General features: G+C 36.3%; 1 long non-coding RNA gene across 50 annotated transcripts; it reads right to left on the reverse strand.

The window, feature by feature from the left end:
• Window positions 1-14,267: 14,267 nt before the first annotated feature.
• Window positions 14,268-21,944, reverse strand: LOC110915779. Of its 50 annotated transcripts, none has more exons than XR_004884870.1 (17): window positions 21,518-21,944; window positions 21,221-21,317; window positions 20,824-20,913; window positions 20,433-20,706; window positions 18,874-19,447; window positions 18,700-18,768; window positions 18,440-18,590; window positions 18,072-18,150; window positions 17,247-17,424; window positions 16,421-16,481; window positions 16,089-16,210; window positions 15,762-15,990; window positions 15,516-15,670; window positions 15,094-15,167; window positions 14,941-14,996; window positions 14,590-14,791; window positions 14,268-14,490 (listed from the first exon to the last, which is right to left on the reverse strand). It is a non-coding gene; the product is annotated as an uncharacterized LOC110915779 (long non-coding RNA). The 50 variants fall into 50 exon arrangements; XR_004884872.1 differs by having other exon boundaries at window positions 14,268-14,791; window positions 18,440-18,504; window positions 21,518-21,582; window positions 21,691-21,923; XR_004884880.1 differs by having other exon boundaries at window positions 14,268-14,791; window positions 16,089-17,424; window positions 18,889-18,976; ... (1 more) ...; window positions 19,326-19,447; window positions 21,221-21,302.
• Window positions 21,945-24,142: the final 2,198 nt, after the last annotated feature.

Raw genomic sequence — 24,142 nt, forward strand, 5'->3', positions numbered from 1 at the left:
TTGCACTGTTGGTAATTTCTTATTGCCAAATTGTTTTCGAACTTCGGCCTTTGGAATAGGAGGACATTGTGTTACTGTAACACGTGATCCTGTCTTTCCCAAAAACTTACTTGTCGAATTTTCAAAGACTTTGCTTATTAAAGATTGATTAACATTCTTAATAGGAAAATCTTTGTCAGAATAGATTTTATTATCACCAACAAGAGTGTACAGCAAGTTCACACTCTCCGACTCTTGTGCAGACGAGGACTCTATTGCAACAGTCTTAGCGGGTTTTGCAGGAGGATCACATAGAATGTAATTCTCAAGAGGCATGTCCTCATCTTTGATTACCGCATCAGACTTTACTAGGATAGCATCATCAGATTCATCATCAGAAGTATCAACATCCTCAATAATGACAGGAGGATCCTGATTCAGTTCAGCAGAAGACACACATGTATCTGCTGATGCATCTGAATCTGATGATACTTCTTTCTTGTATCCGAGTCCTGTTGCAAATTCCTTAACATCTAGAGGGACAGATGGTTCAAAGAAAGTTCTGTCTTCCTCGTCAAGCATTGCATCATAATTGTGTCCCACAAGTGGTGGACATTTCTTTTAGCCTATGCATGTGACATCCCGTTTTTCTTTCTGAACGTCAATGATGTGATCCAACACATAACTAGAGCTTAAATAACTGTCTAGCTTAAGTTGGATCGCCTCACTTTCGGTTTTCACATAATCCATCTCCTTTTGCATTATCTCAAGGCGAGATATATACAAATTAATGTCAGTTTGTTTTCTGGAAACCATTTTTGTTAACTCGGTTTTATCTTTCTTTAATTTCTCAATTACCGATTTAAACTCTTTTTCATGGTTTTCGTAAAACATGTTGGCTTCAGTGCATTTTGAAAGATCCACAGTTAATTTCTGATTGTGGATGAATGTCACATCATATTTCTCTTGCAAAGCTTCGTGTTTGCTTTGCAATTCACACCACTTATCCTTCAATGAAACATGTTTGTCTTGCAAGTCAAACAAACTAGCTTGTAAAGCATCATGTTTGCCTTGCAACTCAGACATGTTTGCTTCTAACTCAGCACACTTAACAGTCAAACTATCACAATTATCACAATTAATAGCAGTGGGTTCATCGACACATACCTGACTTGATGAACTGTCGACATTAGCCATAAAGGCTGAATGGAGAGAAGACGAAGAATAAGCAGCTTGATCCACTAAAATAGATCTTCTATCAGTTCCTGCTGCAGCTTCCTCCAAAAGCTCATCAATATCTGCATCAACTGACGCGATTGATGTCTCACCCACATGATCATCGCCTGAACTCGAGGATTCTTCATCTGAAATCCTGCTGTAAGCAGAAGAGTCTTCATCCTCAGAAGATTCACCACCATTGGCGGAAGATTCTCCACCACTGGTGTGAACTAAATCCTCCACAACTTCAGCAAAACACGCTGTTCCATCCGGAGCATCACCACTTAACTAGATTGACCAGTCACAACCTTCATCTACTTGAATCACAAGAGCCTGGTTGGCATTTGACGGTCCTGCTTGACTTGAGTTGTTAACAGGCACCAATGTGCGTTCGTTGTTCCTTACTTGATTTTGATTTGCCCTGTTTCCTTGGCCTCTGAAAGGATTCTGGTTCCCATGTTGAGATGGCCTCGTACATTCACGTTTGAAATGACCATGTTCACCACAATTAAAGCACTTAACAGCCTGCTTATCGAACCCATACTTGGTGTCTTTCTTGCTTTCCAAGCTGGTTCTGCCAGTTCTTTCCATGAAATCCTTTGCTCTCCTCACAGCACTGGCGAAGGCCCACTTGATGTCCATCATCTCCATCTCCTCCTTATCGATCTGCTGATAGTCTTCTTGTGTCAGATTAATATTGCCAATCTGACCTTCCACTAACCCACAGTACGCACTCACTAAAGTGTTTAGCAGCTCCATGTGTTCCTTTGCTACTTCTACACTGACCTTTGAAAAGCTTGAAGTGTCGAGCCGTACTGTATTTGGCTTTGATTGCTGACTAGCAGATGATGTACTTCCATAACACGCTTGTTGTTGAGCAGGAGGAGGTGGTTGTAGTGGATTTCCATACAAGTCTGTGGTGGGAGCTGGCTTAACAGGAAATTGTATCTGATTGCCATACAAATCGGTGCTTGTGACAAACGCCGTTTGAAGTGGAGCATGTGAACCGGGTCTTGCAGACGAAGAACTAGAAGTTCCATAGTACATATCAGGATTGCATGGCACAATGGATTTTGCAGAAGAAGTACTGGAAGTTCCATAATACATTTCAGGATTTTGTGGTACAGGAACTCTTTTCGCCTTTAAGGTTTCTTCATGATCTTTGTTTTCCAAGAGCTGAACAAAGTCATTGATGTGTGTCGTAGCCAAAACTCCATTATACTTCAGAATTTCCAAAAAGCTATTCCATTGAGGTGGCAACGCATCTGCAAACTTTTTCACAACCTCTGCTGGAGTTGTTACTACTCCAAAATTACCCAACTTTGTAAGCAAATGATAAAACCAGCTTGTCATATCTCCCAACGATTCCTTATCCATACATGTGAAGCCGTCGAATTCTTTCTTGAGTAGATCATGTCGCAGTTGACGTGTTGCTTCATTTCATTCCCTACCCCTCTGGTCTTCAACGCGTCCCACAATTTCTTCGTTGTCTTGAAACTGACAAACTGATGGTAAATATCTTTGCTTAACGCCTGAGTGAGAATGGCGTATGCTTTCTTTTCCAGATCATACGTCTTCTTTTGATCTTCAGGAAGATCTGCAAACGTAGCAGTAGATGAAGCGGCAACTTCTATCGCTTGATCGAAATCTGTGGTGAAACGTATCCACAATTCTGTATTTTGACCAAGAACGTAGGTATGAAATCTATCAACCCATCCCGGATATTCATTTAAATGCATCAACTTTGGAGGCCGATTCAAGCTTCCGGTTTCGCTCTCGCTCAATAAAATGCTTTGAATACTGGGCGTCTGATTTGATACAAAAGCCCATTGACCGGTTGTTATAGCATTCGCTTGCGAAGACGTGGACACGGGAGATTCGGCCCATGAGGGAGATAAACTTGTATTTCTATACTTTCCCTCATCCAGAGCCGGAGTACCCCACCAACTCGGATTCATCGTTGATGTTTATGAATGAACACCTGAGAAATAACAGTTAAATCCCTTTGGAAAACCTTCTGTTTAAAAATTCCAAGTTGACGAAACAGGTTTTAAAAATTCCAAGTTGGTGAAACAGGTTTTAAAAAAAGATGTGATGATTGACGAAATGCCTTTTTGGGCCTTTTTGGGCTTTTTGATCTCGATGAAACAAGAGAAGTCCTTTTGGGCTTTTAATTCAACGAAACACAGAAGGCCTTTTAATTAATGAAACAAATATACTTGGGCTCCCTGGTGTCAACGAAACGAATTTAACTTGGTTTGATTTGGGCTTTGACGAAAAAGGAGCCCACTTATAGTTGACGAAATGGACTTTGCTTTGGATATTAAACTTGACGAAACAGAAGCTTGACAGGGCTTGACGAAACAGAAGCTAGTTATTTGGGCTTTTCTATATTTGACGAAACAAGCTAAAAGCCCAATATACATGCCCACTAATGAAATCGGCGAAACAGTATATTAGTTTGGTCTTTGACGAAATAGATATGTGAACTAGGTTGACGAAACTGATTTTTTTTATAAGTTGTTGACGAAACAGAACTTTTGATTCGCCGAATATACAAATGATGAAACTGAAATTCTTGTTTTGTCTACAATCCTGTTTCGTTGAGTTGTGTTACGTCAAAAAGGTGGCAGAGGGTTGGTAAACTTTTTGGTTCAGTCCTATCTACTGACACAACAGGAACATGCTTTCGGCTAAGACATGCCCCTTTCACCAAACAAGCATGGTGAACAATATTATAATCCTTTTCCACTTTCCAACACACAAACAACTTTCATTTCTAGTCCTCAAAGATCAAAAACTGTGAAACTATGAAGAACACTTTGAAGGTTGCAAGAACACTATGAGTTTCCGCCAAACTATATGAGTTTTCCGGTAACCCGACACATTTTCGAAACGCGGTTTTCCTTGATAATGTTTAATAAAAACCTATTTTAACATGTAAGCATCAATTAAACAAGGTTTTTAACAAAACACAAAGCAAAAGCACAAGATTAAACCCGATTTCAAAATGTTTTTCTAGAAAAATATGAATTTTAAAAACACGAAAAACACCAAGAACACCTCAGTTTTAACAAGGAGAAGAGCCTACCACTTGTAGGTCCGGCTAGGAGGATCTAGTCGCCTAATCCTTGTGTACAAACCAACCTGGTTGTGCGGAATCCAACCGGAAAGGCAAACCGAGATCGAACACGCAAATACACGACACACAATATTCACCGATTAACACCTCTGTATTAATACGTATGAAAGGTTCGGTTACAAGTTCAATGTTTACAAATGTATTTTGCAAACTCTCTCAAACTCTCGTGTGTGTGTGTGCTCTCTACAATGTGCTCTCTGTGTTCTCTATTGTTCTAAGACCAGTGACAGTCTATTTATACACACAGACACAACGAAACACATCTGACTTGGCGAATCACAAACTATCTCGATGAAATGCAAACATGGTTGACGAAATGGGATGATAGTCGACGAAACATCCTTGTTTCGTCGACCCTATTGTGTTTCCCCATTATTGGGCTTGGGCCCAATGTTGATTCGCCAAACTAATCTGCCCATCCCTTGTTTCCTTTGATTCGTCGAAGGTTGAAGCCCAAAGCACTTGGATTCCTGATTTGTTTAGCCCAACGACTAATGTTCAAGTCCTTTGTTCTCTTGGCCCGATATTCGATCTTGTACACGACGAAGGAAAGTCGTTGCTAAACCGAATTACGTGACGTCGAGTCGCGTCCACAAATATGTATCAACAGTGTGTCCCACTTCAGGACATACCCCACGATCAAAGTATGCACAAAGTTTCATCGTATTAGGTGAGTATATTGAATTCATCCCTTTTGTTTTACAACGTTAGATAATTAGTGATCAGGTCAGTACTTCCATATAGCAAAGGGACAAATATCTAACGAGGGTAAGGTAAGTACCAAAGATTGGTTTGTTTTATGCATTTTTGTTGATACACTTTGTGTGGACGCGACTCGGCTCGGTTCGACTCGGCTCGGTTTGACTTGGTTTCGACTCGGTTAGGTCCGGTTCAAGCCCGACGTCACGACATTCCTCCGTCGTGCGCCCCAGAGTTCGACACGCGAAGCACGGAGAGCCGCGAACAAATCCCGTTTACACATCATCATGACATCATCATGATGATGTCATGATGATGTCACATGGTTGAAATAGCTTACAATCTGAATATTTGTGATTTCATGTGTACGTGTAACATGCATGATGCGTCAGCCTAATTGGATGATCAGAAATCACTTGGGCCAATCAACACACATCTAGGCCGTAACTCTTGAATTGGGCTTTGACTTTCAATTTGGGCCATAACAAACGACGAAACAGCTAGTTTCAACATGTATGTTGACGAAACTCAATGTGTTTCGTCGACTTTGGAGTTTCGACGGGTCCTTTGCGCGTTTCGTCATTATCTGTGTCTGTTTTGGTATAAATAGCTCTCATAGTTTCTGTGTGAAACTAGACGAGAGACGAGAGCTGTGACTTTGAGAGAGAGTCTTTAAACGTTGTTTGTATATGTTTGTATCGTTCTCATCCCGTTTAATCAATAAATTGTGTTTCATTGGTTAAATCGTGTTCTTGTTAAATTTGTTTGGTTTGCACCGTCACAGGGATTCCGCACCCGTTACCGTGTTTGTGATAAACAAGGATAGGTTTTCGTTATCGGTCCACCGAAAAAATGGGACCTACAATTGGTATCAGAGCATTGGCTCTAATCCTTGTTTAAAACCAAACAAGTTTGGGTTTTTATCAAGTGGTTTTTGGTGATTTTTCATATTTTGTTCTTTAAAAATTTATATATTTTCTGGAAAAAGTCACTAAAATCAGTGTTTATCTTGTTGTTTTGCTAAAAGTTTGTTCAAAAACCTTATTATTTTTCATGTTTACATGTTACTAATAGGTTTTTGTTGAAAGTTTTAAGCAAATCTTGTGTTCGGAAATTTATCGGTCACCGGAAAACTCATATATTCATCAGACATTCAAAGAGTTCATATGTGTTCTTCATATTTTCCACTTTTTGATCTCTTATGAAGTCACTGTGCAAATTGTTGTGAATTAAAAATTATATTTTGTGTTTGAAAATGATTTGTGAAGGCATGGTGGGTTGATTGTTTGGTAAGATAAGTATGGTAAGTTGAATTTTGGTGTGTTGTGTCAGCAGAGATAGGATAAGGTTTCTAAAAAAAAATCTCACCAAACAAGTGACGAAACCTCTAGTTTCACACATATCAGTTTCGTTGCAAATCATTCTGTTTCGTCATATATATCAGTGTCATCACAATCATTCTGTTTCGTCATATATATATCAGTTTCGTCGCAAATCATTCTGTTTCGTCATATATATATATATCAGTTTCGTCGCAAATCATTCTGTTTCGTCATATATATATCAGTTTCGTCGCAAATCATTCTGTTTCGTCATATATATATATATATATATATATATATATATATATATATATATATATATATATATATATATATATATATATATATATATATATCAGTTTCGTCGCAATTCATTCAGTTTCGTCATATAAATCATTTTCGTCGTTCATTGACATCAGTGTTTCGTCGAAACTTGTCATTTTTAAAAAGAAACCTTGAAAATCAATCATAACTGCGTATTTTAAGTGTGTGACCAGATTTTTCACTACTATACACCAATCATGAGTTGCACAAGTCCGTGGGATTGGAGTATGGACCCACAACCAGGTCAAGATCAAACTTCCGCAGCCGCGTGGGCAAGAAATATGTTTCCTCAACCATCCATAAGTGCAAGTAAATAGGCTTTGGTGTCGAATAAAAATCAAAACATACAGAAGCTTTTGGTAGCGAGAGGAGAAGGATATGCAGCTACTAGAAAGACACGTCATGATCTGTTGAAGAAGAAATTCGAATCATTTCATCTCTTAGAGAATGAAACCCTAAATGATATAACTACTCGTTATTATCAGTTGATGAGTAAAATGTATTATTTTGGTGTTCTTACATCTCAACAGGTAATGGTAGCACGGTTTGTTGATGCTCTACCTCCAAAGTGGAGCCCATTCATTGAGCTTTTAAAGCATACGAGCGTTCTAGATGCTGTCAATGTTAATATCTATGAATTCATTCAGAAGTTGGAGCACAAGAACGAAGAGGAAATTCGGAAAGCTAAAAGGATTGCACCTACTCAAAACACAGAAATGTATTTGCCGGGTTTTGGTCCTTCAGCTAGTTCTAGTTCCATTCAGCAACCGAAGCTTCAAACGGCGTTTGTATCAAATACAAGCTCATCTCCGTTTCCACAGTTCAATCAAAGTGCTTATCTTTCGCAATCTAAACCCCAACCTCAACCTCAACTTTCCACAACACAACCTCAATTCGATCCAAGTTTCGATTGTGGTCCGACCATATAGTTGGGAAACGGTGATCAAACAAGAACTGCATTTTATGCTGAAATTGTCAAGAATGTCAATGATGGTGAATCTTCGGGAAATGATGACAGTTCAGGATATAGTGGCAGTTCGGATGAAGAATCGAATTTGAATGAAAGAACTGATTCTGAAGGTGATAGTTTGTCGAATGATGTCAAGGAGATGAAATGTCAAAAATCTGACTTAATCAAGAAAGTTGATGCTACATCGAAAGAAATGGAGAAGATTCTCACTGAAGATGGATCTTTTTCTTGTCAAACTGCCATTATGGCAAATGTCTCAGCCTCTTCGAGTCAGGTAAGATCTGAAACTCATAGTATATGTAGTGATTGTGCTGATATGAAACTTTAATGTGCTGATTTGAAACGTGAATCGGAAATGGTTCATAGTCACAATCAGAGTTTGGTTGTTGAACTGTCAAAGTGTAAAGAGGCAAATATGACTCTAGTTAGAAACGAAAAGGAATTTAAATCTGTTATTGAAACCTTAAAGAAAAGTGTTTCCGAAGTGAACAAAGTTGTTTATCATAAACAAGTTAGTATTAATGATTACATTAACATCATTGAGGAAACCAAAAAGGAACTAGCCATTGCCAAATGCAAGCATGATGCTATTAAGCAAAAATTAGAGAGTTATTCTAACTCCCGATTTGTGCTTGATCACATCATTGACGTTCAACATCAAAAAGGGAAAAGAAAAGGCGTTGGGTATAAGGCGTGTCCACCTCCTTTGAGACACAACTATACCAAAATGCCCGATGAAGAGGATATGCCTCGGTATGAACCTAGTGTGCCTCTTGATTATGAGGAATTACTACTGGCCTAGGGTTCAAACCGGACAATTCATCGGAGGGCTCATCTGATAACAAAGAAAAGTCATCATGTGCTTCAGATCAAAGTCCTCCAACCATTGAGGACTATGATTCTTCAGATGATGAATCAGATGTAAGTGACCAGGATGAATCACTTGATGAGACGAAGGGAGTAGAAATTCCAATTGAGAATCATATTCTTTGTGATCCTCCTACTACTGTCGTGCAACCTGTTGCCAAGCAAGTGATAGATCCTGTCAAAGATGACAAGGAATGTGTGTCTGCTGTTAAGAGCAATAATGTGTTGTATACTTTGGTCTGTGATGCAAAAATTTATTCGGACAATGATTTTCCAATTAAAAATGTCAATCCATCCTTGATTGATAAAGTTTTTGAAGACAACACGAATAAATTTTTGGGAAAGACCATCCCCGGAGTTGTGGTAACACAATGTGATCCAATTCCAAAAGCTGAAATCAGGAAACAATTCGGAAATCAAAAATCACCGACAAAGCAACAACCTATTGCTGCTAAGGGCAAACAACCAGTTCAACGAGCTCAAAGGCCTAACGTTTCTAAATCAAAATTTGAAACAAAGGGAGCTCGTTATCAGAAGAAAAACAGTATTGTCAAATTTGTAGCATCAAAGGGTACAGATAAAATTGAGACTTTTGAAAACAAATCAAACACCGATTTTGTACAACAAGTCAAGATTTTGAAACGTAATAGCGATAACAATTACACCCAACACACAAATGGGTGTGATGAAAGAGCAAGTACCTCAGGTTCTACAGGTTCGACGTCTGCTAGTCGATCAAATTTTCCTAAGTTTGTTGAAAGGAGAATTTGCTTCAAATGTGGGAAGTTTGGGCACATCATTAAAGACTGCACAAACTCGCCCAAACCAAACTTTGTTGAAAGAACCCCTTCTGAACAAGGTCACTCACAACGTCGTCATGTTTCTCCAAAACATGATAAAAGAACTGTTAAGGAACAAGAAACGAAACAACGACGTCAAAACATTAAAGCTGTTGAAAAGGCTTTAAAATCTGAAGTCAAAATGATCAAAAGGGAACCAAGTTCTTCACAACCATTAAAACCAGAAGTTTCAAAATCTGTTTATAAGAATCAAACTGGTAAACAAAAACAAACTTGGAAACCTAAAACGGGTGAAAGTTCAGGGGGAGATGCTGTGTTTGAAAATCTTCAAGAAATTGAAATTACTTTTCTTGATTCTCAGGGGCAACCCAAGTCTATGAAGGCTTGGGTCCCCCTCTCCAACTAATCTCTGAGTGAGTGTGCAGGAAGTTCCAGGAGGAACTATCGATAATCATAGGATTGTTGATAGTGGAGCGTCCTTGCACAAGATAGGCGACAGAAGAAATTGTTGCCTTTGATGGAGAGAAAAAGAAAGGGGAAACAGAGTTGTCTGTTGAAAGAAAGTGATAACTTCGACAAAATGAAAAATCATTTCAAAGTGTGATTGTTAAAGGCTTTGATCGGGTCCCAGGGATAGATTCAGATCAAAATGTGTGCGGATGCCTTGGCGTGGATTGAACAACCGCACACTACTTCTGAAGGAGAAAGACAAAGACCTTCGCTAGTGCAATGTAGAAGACCAGCCGGACCCAAAGGTTTATGTTCTTGTTGCTGTGAAGAGATTTCTCAGATTAATTGAAGTAGCTGCCAAATCGACCTTAAAATCCACACCGGTTGGATATCCAGTTTGGGAGAGCACTCAGATTCCTTGCAATGCACAAACCAGTTGCAGGATACGGTTTTAAATTTCTAATATCTCCTATACTTGTCGATTTTTAAGCTACTTTATGAATTATTATCATCTTGTACAACACTCTTTGACCTTACACGTTGAACTCGAATATCACCTCACACGTGATTGTTTCACTATGAAACTCGTCAATGTTGTCATGGTCCGCACCGATTACCAACGTGCCAACTTATTTTTTCCAAAATTCGATAACATCATTTCTGATTAAAATTAATTTTGGTAAACGACATTGAGGTAAAACATGAGTTAACCAACATCGGAAAATCATTTTTGTAAATACCTTTGTGTTTTTAAAATTTATCTTAGTTTGTTGATTTTAGGGGGAGTAGATCCAAATTTTAAAAATCCAAAAACATCGAAAAATTTCAAAAACACAAAAACAATAGAAAACCAAAAATGAGTTTCCTGGCGAGAAAAAGAGAAAATGATAGTACATCAGTGGTTTGTTGAAACTTCTTTAAACTGAACTTAAAATGAAAAACGATAAGCAGCTCTATATAAGATGTATCGGCAGGCTCACAATCATTTTAAAGTGTGCATGGTGATATAAATCTTAATCGACTGAAGACCAGGTGGGAACCATTCATTGGCATATGGTCTTAGTACCAAAATTTCGTTTGAGAGATTGCCGAGGTTCTGAGATATTCGGTCTTTATGCTGCTTATCATCTGGGTATCATGGTTGTATCTTTTACCGAAAAAAACAGGGACGCAAGTCTAGATCTTCCATGATACTATACATACGTGTACATATTGCATTCGACCTCAATTAGTGATCAACAATCACATGTCCCTCAAATTAGTGATAATATATCACATTTATCTGGGAGTCAAGTTCGTCTCTCTGTTGTACGAAAGTACTGACCTGTTCACGGACTTGCTCATGTGCCCTCATGCATCGAAAATCAAGTTCCTCATCAATAAGTGATTCTATCACATAGGGCTTGTTTTCAAATCAAAATAAGTGAGAATCTCACATCATATACGGTCAAACAGATGATAAACGGTATACTCACCGGTAAGATGAACTCTCGTGCATACCTTGATACGGGAATGTGTCGTGTGTGGATGAACACCGGTCGGTAAGTATAAATAATACCTTAACGTATCCCCTCGCCTTGATTACATCTGATAAGTTGAGCTTATGTGGACAACAATACCGATAATTGTTATAGGATGCTTATCTAAATGTTAACTAATAGAACAAAAAGAGCGTTTTGACATGACCGTACACTGATATGATTCTCTTACCCTCGAAACTCGCAAAAAGAATGTCTGTAAATATTTTTTTACTGTTTTTAGTTTCTTCATCTCTGTATATATTTATTTATTGTTTTCCGTCTTTACATTTTAAAAATGAAAAATTCCAAAAAGATTTTAGGTGTGTTTTAATATAAACTTTATAAAATCCAAAAAGATTTTGCTTCTAGTTTATTTTTGGTTGACCGATGTTGGAACTCGAGTCTATCCTACCCAAAATCCTGATCGTAAGCTGGAAAACGATTGCATCTTCATAAACAGTCGAAGTTAACAGGGTTTGAAAGTTAAAGGATTAAAATTGATCAATTTTTAAACTTTCAAACTGTTGTCGGTCAGTAGTTGATTGAAATATGGTCACACGTGTGTCATTTGTTTAAATGTTAACTATATTCCAAGCAGTTGTTCTCATTATGCGTTTAGATTTCTTGCATGTGCAGATGCTAAAGGCGAGGAGAACATGTTCGATGACAAGCTTTGGAATGAAGACACGACGTGGAGGCACTCAAAAGATTATGATGATAGAGTTGCCGATGACCACTCATCAACACCACAAAGATCTGAAGAATTAAAGATCAAAAGATTCACGAGCATGACTTAAAGGAGAGTTCATTCTAAGGGGGGTTTGTTAACACACTTCCTAAATGAAAAGGGGAGTTTGTTGATACACTTTCTTCTTACGACGCGTGAAGACTTTGAAGATCCTCCGACATGAAAGACACAGAAGACGAACCATCACAGAAGACGAACCATCACGAGTAGCGTCCAAGGGGGAGTTTGTTGATACACTTTGTGTGGACGCGACTCGGCTCGGTTCGACTTCGTTTCGACTCGGTTAGGTCCGGTTCAAGCCCGACGTCACGACATTCCTCCGTCGTGCGTCCCAGAGTTCGACACGCGAAGCACGAAGAGCCGCGAATAAATCCCGTTTACACATCAGGACATCATCATGATGATGTCACATGGTTGAATAAGCTTACAATCTGAATATTTGTGATTTCATGTGTACGTATAGCATGCATGATGGGTCAGCCTAATTGGATGATCAGAAATCACTTGGGCCAATCAACACACATCTAGGCCGTAACTCTTGAACTGGGCCTTGACTTTCAATTTGGGCCATAACAAACGACGAAACAGCTAGGTTCAACATGTATGTCGACGAAACTCAATGTGTTTCGTCGACTTTGGAGTTTCGCCGGGTCCTTTGTGCGTTTCGTCATTATCTGTGTTTGTTTTAGTATAAATAGCTCTCATAGTTTCTGTGTGAAACTGGACGAGAGACGAGAGCTGTGACTTTGAGAGAGAGTCTATAAACATTGTTTGTATATGTTTGTATCGTTCTCATCCCGTTTAATCAATAGATTGTGTTTCATTGGTTAAATCGTGTTCTTGTTAACTTTGTTTGGTTTGCACCGTCACGGGGATTCTGCACCCGTTACCGTATTTGTGATAAACAAGGATAGGTTTTCGTTATCGATCCACCGGAAAAACGGGACCTACAATTTTGCACATTTGAATGACTCTCTAGGAGAGCTTCTTGAATTTCTTGGTTTTTAGCAATTTTTAGCTCTTTTTAGATATCTTGGTTGGGCCTAGCTAGGTCAACATATATCTGCATGCAGGAGAAGCACAACCCTGATATCCCCAAATAAAATAATAGTATAAAGACCTAAAACCTCAGAATTTGGCAATCTATCAACGCTAGATTTAAGGTTATAAAACCATACATCGCTGATATGTTACCCATTCATACACAGTTCGTTATATTTATATCACCATGGTAAGTTGATTATTTCATGTTTCTTGCTTACTAGTACAGCATAGCATATAATATGTTACCCACTCATACACAGTTCGTTATATTTATATTTTTTTTTAATTTCCTTTTGAAGTTTTAGAAAAGAAAAGTTAGTGGGGGTAGTTTGGACAACAGTTTGCTTGCTGATCGAAATAATCGCATCCAATTCAACTGTTTTGACTTATTATAAGCGCCAAATATATTTGGCATTTGGACAACCAACATCTCTTTTCAAAATTAACTTCATACTATATTTTGTTTGTGTGAGCTGGCCAATAAAATCTCCATCACCATCTATAATGTAACTTAACTAGGTTATCACCCGCGAAATTCGCGGGTAGGAAAATTTACTTTATATTAATTGAATTATGTCAAAAACTTGTTTTATAATTGTTTTGGAATGAAAGTTATAGTCATTAGGGTTGCGAAGAAAATTGTTTTATAATTGTTTTAAATTGAAAGTTGTAGTCATTAATTAGGGTTGCGAGTAGGGTCAGAAACTTTGGGGAAGAACCGGGGACAGAAACTTGCCTCGCTGAATGACCCACGACACAAAAAGAAACTTTTATATATTATAACAGATTATTAGAACTTTATTAATGTTGTGTCTGTTCTTTATTATAACACTTAACATGTACCAAAAACTAAAAAACTATCATGAATTCTCTCCAAGGCTTTAACACCACCACCGTCACCAACCTTTGAAACACACAAACACGATATATTTTGATATGCATAATCAAATTGGATTTTAATACTGGGTTACGAATAACATAAAATATAACTCCTAGTCTCGTATAAAACAGCTAACAAACACATTTCTTAAGAGAGGTTGGAAGGAAAAGAATCGGATAACATGAAAATTTTTTGTTTGTTGTTGAAAGGGCATGTGATGGAAGAACGACGCAAAGCCGCATAAGATGAGTGCGATACAGTGACTTAACACAAACATATAATATCTACTGCCATTGAGATAAACTTTGTTATGAAATACCTTTTCAATATAAACGTATAAAAAATGATACTACAATAAAAAATTATAAATATATAGGTACACGTGTGGTCTTACAATAAATTATATTATTGAACGGTGTTGATACAGGAATTTGGTGGAGAAATAGTTGATAGATTAGACGCAAGCTCGGATTAGGGTCCTCCACAATTGTCACTTTATCCAAGTTCTTTAATATCCGGTCTTCGCTCTTTCAAAAAAGAATATTTGCAAGTATTGTCACTTAATTACTACCGGTGGATTCTTTGATAAATATCGTTGTAATCAAAGTCCATCAGCAAAATTGTACCTGTTCCCCGGATCAATTCCCGCCACCTTAGATCTTTTGATCATCCACCGGTAAGAGGCTTCGTTGATATCTTCAACCATTCTACACGGCGTCGCCCTAATACCCTTAAAACCTTTTCGTTTCTACACATCTTGAGAATCGTCATTAAGAAAACTGCATACACAGCTTCATTTTTTTCTACGTGTCTTCAACCACACCACACCTTTTGCAAACAAAAAGCATGACACAAAATAAATGGGTTAGATTTGGCACTAAACGGGTCAGGGTTGATCTGTCACCTGGCTAACCGTTGGCAACAAACCAACCTATTTAAAAAAAGATATAAAACTGTTAAAGAGTTAAAATTTTAACCTGCCAAAGTGTCTACAACTTGTTATTTTGACCCGTTTACGAACCATTAGCAGGATCTATGCATTAAAAATTCATTCAGAATGACTCTCCACCAATTTACGACTATTTAACATGTCAATATACACAATGTTCTGGAAAAGGCTGTACTAATACCTTTGGATTACATGATCAGATGAATCCAACTCCGAGTCTTTATCGCCCTCGCTCAGCAGGTCATGCAGCTTCATCTCCGGTTATACAACAAACACTTCAATATTTTAGCACAAATATATACGTAATTAACTTATAAATTTCAAGAAAATGCTTACTTTTTCCTTCTTGCAAAGTTTTAAGTTGCATATATAACATACTGAAAGTAGACATTCTACTTTAATTTTTCATTACAATCGAGATGGCAACTACGAAATTATATAGAAAAATCATTCCAAAGATAAAAAAGACATGAAAATGATAGCTAAGAACCAAACCGTCATACTGAAGTGTTGAATAAAAATCAATTTAAGATTAGTAAAAGTGCACTAACTTTATATATAAATTACAAAAAATTTGATTAATAATAGCAAAAAGATACCTACCTAAACTGTACCTGCACAGGCAATCCAACTCCAAGTCTGGTTTTGATATCAAGCATTATACTCGGGTTCCCATCCCAATTCAGGTAGTATTCCGGAGCAAGCAACTTTTTCGAATCTTCAACCGTCATTGTCGCAAAAGTCGCAATCGCCGTTGCCTTCATTACATATTTTAACCCAAAGTTTAATAACATCTAGTGTCCACAATATACAGAGTACACATATGAAAAGTGTTCTTTTTTTTTTTACCTTTTTAACATGTAACAACCCCAAATCATGTTTAGGGCATAAATTCAGGATTATGCACTTTGTGTGTATCTTAGCGTAAGTTTAGCCACATTCCTTACAAACGATAGTCGTAGGTATGCAACCGCTCGAGACATACCAAACGAAGCAATTCACTTTCGGATCAACAATCCTACTCCATTTATAAACACCAGCAGGCCCACCTAGATCCAGCTTTGCTTCCAAGACGCCTCTGACCCATTTAACCAGTTATAAAACATTAAAAATAGGCTATAAGTTTGTTATTTATTAAATAATTTAATAAAAAATGAGGGTATACTCGAACTGTACCTGCACAGGCAATCCAACTCCAAGTATGGTTTTGATATCAAGTATTATACTTGGGTTCCCATCCCAATTCATCTCTAATTCCATAGTTATTCCTTCATCTGCACCTTCAATTATAGAAACTCCTAAAAACATAACCAATTAGAATTCAAAGAATATGTAAAATCATCTTAAAATAGAATATCAAACTACCTAGCCACTATAACCAGTGAATTGAAATAAAAGATTTAAAAATTGTGAATAGGCAACCGGTGAAAACATCATCTAGCCTTAACTGTAAATTGTGGTGCGACCGTGCCAAGAGTAAACTTGGAAAACGACAGAGAAGACAATACCATTGGTCTATATTGCTCAAGAATTGGCTCCACATTAACCTTTATAAGATCGGATGCTGCCCTATAGGACAATCCAAAATCACATAATAGCAGAATTCCAAAATAATCAGTTCTCAAAAGGAATTTACACTAAAAGTAGCATCCAAACACTAAAGTCACCATGTTTCAACACATGAATACTCAAGATTACTTTCAAAATTTACATCCAAATTAGACAGCCACTACACAACAGTAAAGTGTTGCTTATGAATTATGATTATGTGATTGTTTGGGGGGGCAATAATTGGTTTTATAGTGGATTCAACAAACCTTGTTACCATAGGGTAGGGTAAAATTACTTAGATGCCATGATTTTACCCTCAGTTTATAAAATTTCATCCTCAAACTATCAAAAATTACCAAACACTTAACAACACTGTGACAGTACGACAACTTCGAGCAGTGGAACCACATAACAGGACATTTCATCCTCAAACTATCAAAAATTACCAAACACTTAACAACACTGTGACAGTACGACAACTTCGAGCAGTGGAACCACATAACAGGACACAAACCCGACATGAAATAAACAGATGGGGCTCAAGTGCTCAGCAGGTTTCGAACGTAAACAGGTCCATACAGGGTTGACATGGTTAACCTATACAAAGTTAGGATTAAAGAACTAATATAATATATACCCACCAACCCCATAAAACAACACCAATTGGCAGCCGAATCCAAAAAAAAAAAATCTTTTGCCTGTCATATCACAGCTGACTATTTAAATCAGATACACGTTACACAACAAAAGTATAAAATTAGCCATTCAATACAATCAACTGACCTCGTCAACATAGGGCATGATCTTTGTAAGATGAGCATTAAGCCAGTTCAACTGAAAAATAAATAAAACTCAACTTCTGTCTCTGTGAGAAAACAACCCAAGACAGGTAGTATTCCGGAGCAAGCAACTTTTTTGAATCTTCAACCGTCATTCTTGCAAACGCCGCAATCGTCGTTTCCTTCATTACATATTTCAACCCAAAGTTTAATCCCATCTAGTATCCACAATATACAGAGTATACATATGAAAAGAGTATCCACAATATACAGAGTATCATATAAAATGCATAGTTTTATAGGTCTATGAATAAAAAGAAATATAAAAGAAATTACATATTACATAAATCATGAGTTTTTTATGCAACACGTCAATTTAATGATCAATTTGTAAAATTGATCTAATTTTTTCCTCTCTAATTTGCATTTGATTCGTAGATCTCAAATTGAACGAACTATATGAAACAAAATCAAAATCAGCTTCATTCTATAGCATCTCCTATCAAAATTACTTGACTAAATCCATAAATTTTTAATCACAATCAACATGTTACTTTCAAAACTGAAAATGCACAATAACAAAAATAATAAAAGGACTTGAAAGATATTAATGGCACTTACTCTCAACTTCTTAAAACAAAATATTTAATTTACAACAAATAAAAGTATAAACAAAGTGAACATTATTTACTTTAAAAGGGCTTAGCGCATTCAACTAATTATCTAATAGTAACCCATTTAGTTTAATGTGGGTGTGTGATTAAAATAATAAAGTAACTTATTGTCATGTTAATCAACAGGAAAATTCGTTATTATTCATTCGATTTACCATAATAAGATAATCATCCTTGGTACAATCTTGCAGTGCTTGTTCCATGTAGTTGGGATTTTTCACCCTTTCACCCTACCTGAAACCATACAATTAATTAATGACCGGTTATAATCAACATGGTTTTGAGAATAATTAATAAACAAATTAAAATAGGTATTCTTGAATAAATAGACACATTGTTGCAGTGGTTCTAAATTTGATAAATTTGAGTGATGATTAGTGATACTAAAGTTGGCACAAAAGGTATACGCAGACTATTGGTTGCAAGAAATTAAAAAAAAACCCATGTTAACCCAAATAAAACTCCTCATTGCTTGTACAAAACATCAAACGCTTACAAAAACAGAAGACCAAAACAAACTAACCTTTACATATATGAGAGGTTTTGTGCCGGTGTTAAAAAAAGTTCAACGACTGATCAGTAACTACCCTGAATCATCAAAGTACATATATGAGAGGTTTTGTGCCGGTTTTCGCTTCCTCATGTTGACACCAAAATTTGTCATGGAGATTTGTCTTTAACAGAAGAAAAGTACAACCGAAGAAAAGTGGCTAATTAAGACTGGGTTATTTGTGTCAAATGCAACATGATTATATAAACAGGAAGTACCAAACATGCATTCACCTTGTTTTCTAGAATCATGTGGACCGCAATAAATGTAGCCTCTTCAACATCATATACAGCCTGTGCAATCTATTGCACAAAGGAAGAATAAAAATAAAAAGTTAATAACTTTTACAAAATATTCCTTACATTGTAATTATGTGTCTTCAAATCATAAATATTTGTTCAACAAACCTGTCCAGGGTATACCTTCTTCTCCAACTCACTCGTATACTGCGTCTTCCACTTCATTAGCTATGGAGCCTCAATGTTATCAGGTTCACATTTATTACAAACCCTAAAATCAGATTGTTCTAAAATAGAATCAACACCAGTTAGTGAAAAAAAACCTATAGCCTAAATCAGGTTTTTTCCTACAAACGAATCAACAACAAAAGGCGAAAAATATGAAAACACTAAAAAATCTTGGTTTACATCAGCAATTTCCAAAGAGATGGAAAATGGGAAGTTTGTGAACGATATTGAAGAATTTAACATACATAACAAAGCTGTTAGAATCTCAGAATTTTACCTGTCAAGAAAAAAAATATTGGACTGTGACTTCATGAAAATACCAAAACAACAAAGAAAGAACAACAAAAATAGTTGTAACCACAAATCAGTAAGAAATAACGAATTTGTACTACCCTGAAAGCGTGGACATAAATTTGGGGACGTTTGTAGGTCTTGGAAGGTCCCCACACACAATCATACTGGATGTAAGAGCATTCACATCCAATCCATCATCTTTAACCTTATAATTAACCACCTGCATTGCAGTAACAAACTGTTTAAAAGCATGAAATCCTTGTCCCTTAGAATCCCCATCACCAACACCTTATAAAATAAAATAAAGCCTTCAATACGACAAAATTCAAAGTCCATGACTTCAACTGCACGGAGCCTTTATTCGTGCATATCTACCGTTATAATTGGTAGATCCTATAAAATAAACAAATAAAAAAGCAAAAAATGGCAAGTTATAGACTGTGAATGAGTAAGTCAACATGTAAAAAATGTATATAAAACGCATAGAAAATGTATCAAATTACATATACAATAAAAATAACTATTCATGTAAAATACCAACTTTCACTTTTATCCCATTTTAGTCATTTAATTTGTCTTTTATTAACATAAGATCGCTAAAATATGGATTTTCCCCTTTCAATCACTATAGAGTTATTTTTAATAGATTTGAATAAATAAAGAGAAATCAACATCAATATTCATTGTTTAAACTGAATTGTTCTAAACCCATTTGTATATTTTCTTTTTGTTAATTTACAAACTTAGAATAGTAATAAATAAAAGAAAGTCGGGCTAACGGGTCGGGTTTCATGTTAGATTAATCCCACGAACACGACCCATTTAGTCATTCAACTTGTCCTTTTGCAATATACTTTCAATAAACAGTTGAACATTATGAACAAAATGAAAACTTATAATATGTAACCAGTTAAAACAAAAACCACAGAGTGCAGTTGAAGTTTTAGTTATCAATAACGCTATCCTATATGTCTTTTATGCCTTTTATGTGCATAATTTCAATAATAAAGAGTTTAAAAGCAAAATGGAAAAAAATTCACCTTAAATTTAACCAAATGATTACACAGATCTTATTCGAACCATCAACAAAGCTAATAAGAACCCGGTTGACTTATGAAATCAAAAAAGCCTAAATATATGGGTAGGGACAAAGACAGTGAAAGATATTCAACAAAAACATGGAAAACAATGTTTTAAAGGGATACCTGTGGTTTAACATCTACAATGTATTGACGTGTTTTCACCACAACAGCCTCGTTAGACAGTACGTTTTCAAGATAGTCCAACAGTTACTTAGCCTGTTCCGACCCAAAATCTTTGTCAACATCTTCATAGTACCAAACCATTCTAGTTTCTTTCTTTTCAATATAAGAACCATCAATAGTTTTTGTACAAAGATTCATAACCGGCTCAGCCATCTCCATCCACCCAACACTATTTTCATGTGCGCACGTTTCCCATTCTTGATCACCCGCCCACCTGACATGATTTCACAAAATAATTACTCAAGATTATTACTCAAGATTTGTGTGGTTTTGTAAGATATGCATCGGTACTAAGATATGAGTTTAAAACAACATTAGTTATTAGTTATACCTTATAAAGTATCAGTGATGAGCTGCAATAGGTAGCTTACGGGAAGTTAAGTTAAGACAAAAATCAAGAAGTAGCACTACCGGCGACTAACTGTGATTAAACAACACGATCGAATATTTAGTATAGAATCAACCAAAGATTATTTGTATGTAATGTAGAGTGTGAGAACGTATGAAAGAAGACAATCACGATGCATATATCAATACAAATAAAATATGTAAAGAACTAAAAACAAAATAAAGTGAATGAGACCAAAATTGAAGGTTAGGGTTTTAACCATCAAAATATTTTCGTTTCTTGAAGGTTAGGGTTTTAACCATCAAAATTGAAGGTTAGGGTTTTAACCATCAAAATATTGCTGAAGTTAACCAAAATTGAAGGTTAGGGTTTTAACTACCTGTTGTCCACAAATCTCGTGTGACCTTCTTGAAACACGATCTGCAACATCGTCCTCAGCAAAGGTCACAAAGCCGAACCCCCTTGTGACCAGATCTCTTAATCACATAATTATTGAGCATCAATCAATTTCGAAACTAAAAAACCCTAAACTTAAAAATCACGATACCTGGGTTTAATAAGTCCTAACTCAATAAGCAAGAACACCAAATATTACATAAGGTGACAATGTTAGGTTTAAGATTTTAAAATCAACATGTAAACCAACTCAAAAATTAAATCGTAAAAACTTGTATACCTGTAAATCTGAACCTGACATTGATTTTGTGAAATCTTCACCAATCGGCTTGAATCGCCGTCATCCTTTTTTGAATTACCAGAGACAGAGAGAAAGCAGATAAAAGGAAGAAGAAACATCTTGGTTCAGAAGGAAACACTAACGAAAAAGAAACCTGTAGAAGAAAAGAAAACCTTAAATAGATTGATAAAAGGAAGAAAGATTGATGTCTTCGTTGATAAACATCGCGATTAGGGTTTGCGATGATGAAAGATTGATGTCTTCGTTGAGATTTGGAGTGAAACGGCCAGACAAATGGATATCAAAATTAGGGTTTGTGCAAAGGAAGAAGCGTGTTTGATATGAGACACGAATCCAGTAACGACCCAAAGTCCGATCCATCCTCAGCCGGATCCCGCTTCTTTTTTACTTGGAATCGAGAATGTACAAAGCAAATTTTGATTTCCCTCCCAAGCCATATTGCCACATCAGCCTAGATGGCCAAAGACAAAGGACACATAGCCCAAATCCATCTCATAGATATCATTTTCTCTAGATTTTGTTTAACTTGCCAAATCTCATTTTTCATCTCTTTTTTCACTTACAAACACTTATTTAGTCACAAACATTTATAAAAATAATATATTATGAAATTCTATATTTAGGGAATAACTATTTAAAAAACTCTAAATTTTGAAGACAAAGAGATTACGTTGGAGATGCAAAATAGAGGAAACCTTCAAATGTTAAAGATAAAGATTATATTGATTGCTTCCACAAATAGCATTCACGTCCCTTCCTATATCTCTATTTTTATACTTACACTAAAGATCATTACATTTTCTTTCTTTTTATCAGTTAAATAATATTGTTTTACATTCTTATCAATTATCATTATCGTTTCTCTCTACTCCACTCATATCCGCTATGAAAAAAATATTCAAAAATTAATATAGGTGAAGAGTGACTCCCTAAAAACACAGATAGAACACTAACATTTTTTTCTTTACTCACAAACTATTTTTTATAATATATAGAACCCACTTAAAATGAGGTGTGAATGCTCTTACGTTAGTAAAGGAGACCTGATAACAACCCACAAATATTTTATGCTATAATAGCTGGAATCAAACATGCATCAATTAAATAAAATCATGTGAAAAGGATGAATCAACTGACACAAAAAACACAGACACATGGAGGGTTGACTTTGTGCATCTTCTACCATTTACATGTTGAAAGAAACGCAGAAACATTGACCATATATATGTGTTTGGGTTCGTAGATCAAGTTAATTAGAAATAAAAATGTATTTAACAAGACTATATGGAATATTTCATCAGCTCACCAGCAATAGTTAACTTCGTTTTAAGATGTATTCTATTACTTAGAGACATGTTTGCAATCTAGGAAATTGGAGTTATTATAAAAAAAATTATGCATTTACTTCCCCTAACTAAGTGTGTATCTATCAGTCACACCACCCCGTCTTAGAATGGAGTGTGACATAATTGTATTTTTTTAATCACAAACTAATCTACCATATAGAATTTGAACCCTCTTTATATTTGATATTTTAGTTGGTTTTTTAACGTCCAACAAAGGCCGGTCATCCGGGTATACTCATAGGCAAAAGACCACCCATACCCGCGGTTGCAGACAACGCTCGTGATCCGAACGGTCACCAATTCCAAGGAAACCCCAACGCCAAAGGTCCACTGTTATAAAGCTTCTGGCTCGCGCATAACATTTTATCACGAGCAAGGCTCCAACCGGTTTTAGAAAACTCATCCCAAATAAAATTAAAAATATTTAAAACAAGTCTAACCAAATCTTAAGGTCCAAAACAAGAGTTTATTTAATGCTAGTAATTGTATTTATTTATGTCTATGTGATTGTTACAATTGAACGCATAATTGAAATTCACTTTGACTCTCAAATCCGGAGGAACCATTTTGTTCCTCATTGTTACAGACTTTCGTTAGTAATTCTTAATTTAGTCAAACGCTCAAACAATTGATTTTACATTTCTGCAATTAGACTTTTAATACTTAATCAACAAACACTTTGCGCCATACTCCTCTGATTCGATACCCTACTTACTCTAGCTATCTAATTTATTTAGGTTTTTGTATGATACTCACGACATTCATCAGTTTGCCAAGGGATGGATTGCGATTGAACCAAGCACCTCTATTTATGGTTGGAAACAGACGCCTCCCATGGCCCCACGCCTAGAGGGCACTGCCCTGTGTCTCCTTCTTCTTTGTCTTCATTTAATGAGTTGTGTCAGTCCGTATGCGCACACGGCCTGTTGGCCTTGTACTTGTTGTACTATCGAAGATTTTGCATATCTGGGAGTTGATCCCGGCCCGTGTCCATGGGACACGATCCTGTGTCTCTTGTCTGCTTCTTTTTGTCTTTTTCTTCATGGAATTTGGAGTGGGGCACGACGCCATGCCTTGATAGCACGACCCCGTGCTTTTCTTCTGATTTATTGTTTTTGGTCTTGGGGTGAAGCTCGGAGGGTCGGAATGAAGTATTAACTTCTCTTCTTTTGTATTTGTGCTAGTTTTTGCTGTTAATTTGCTCATTTTGTTCATTTAAGCTCTTTCAGTCCTGAAAAACAAAAGTATACAAAGAAAC

This window comes from Helianthus annuus, chromosome 16 (genome assembly GCF_002127325.2).
Source record: "Helianthus annuus cultivar XRQ/B chromosome 16, HanXRQr2.0-SUNRISE, whole genome shotgun sequence".
In the NCBI taxonomy this organism is placed as follows: domain Eukaryota; kingdom Viridiplantae; phylum Streptophyta; class Magnoliopsida; order Asterales; family Asteraceae; genus Helianthus; species Helianthus annuus.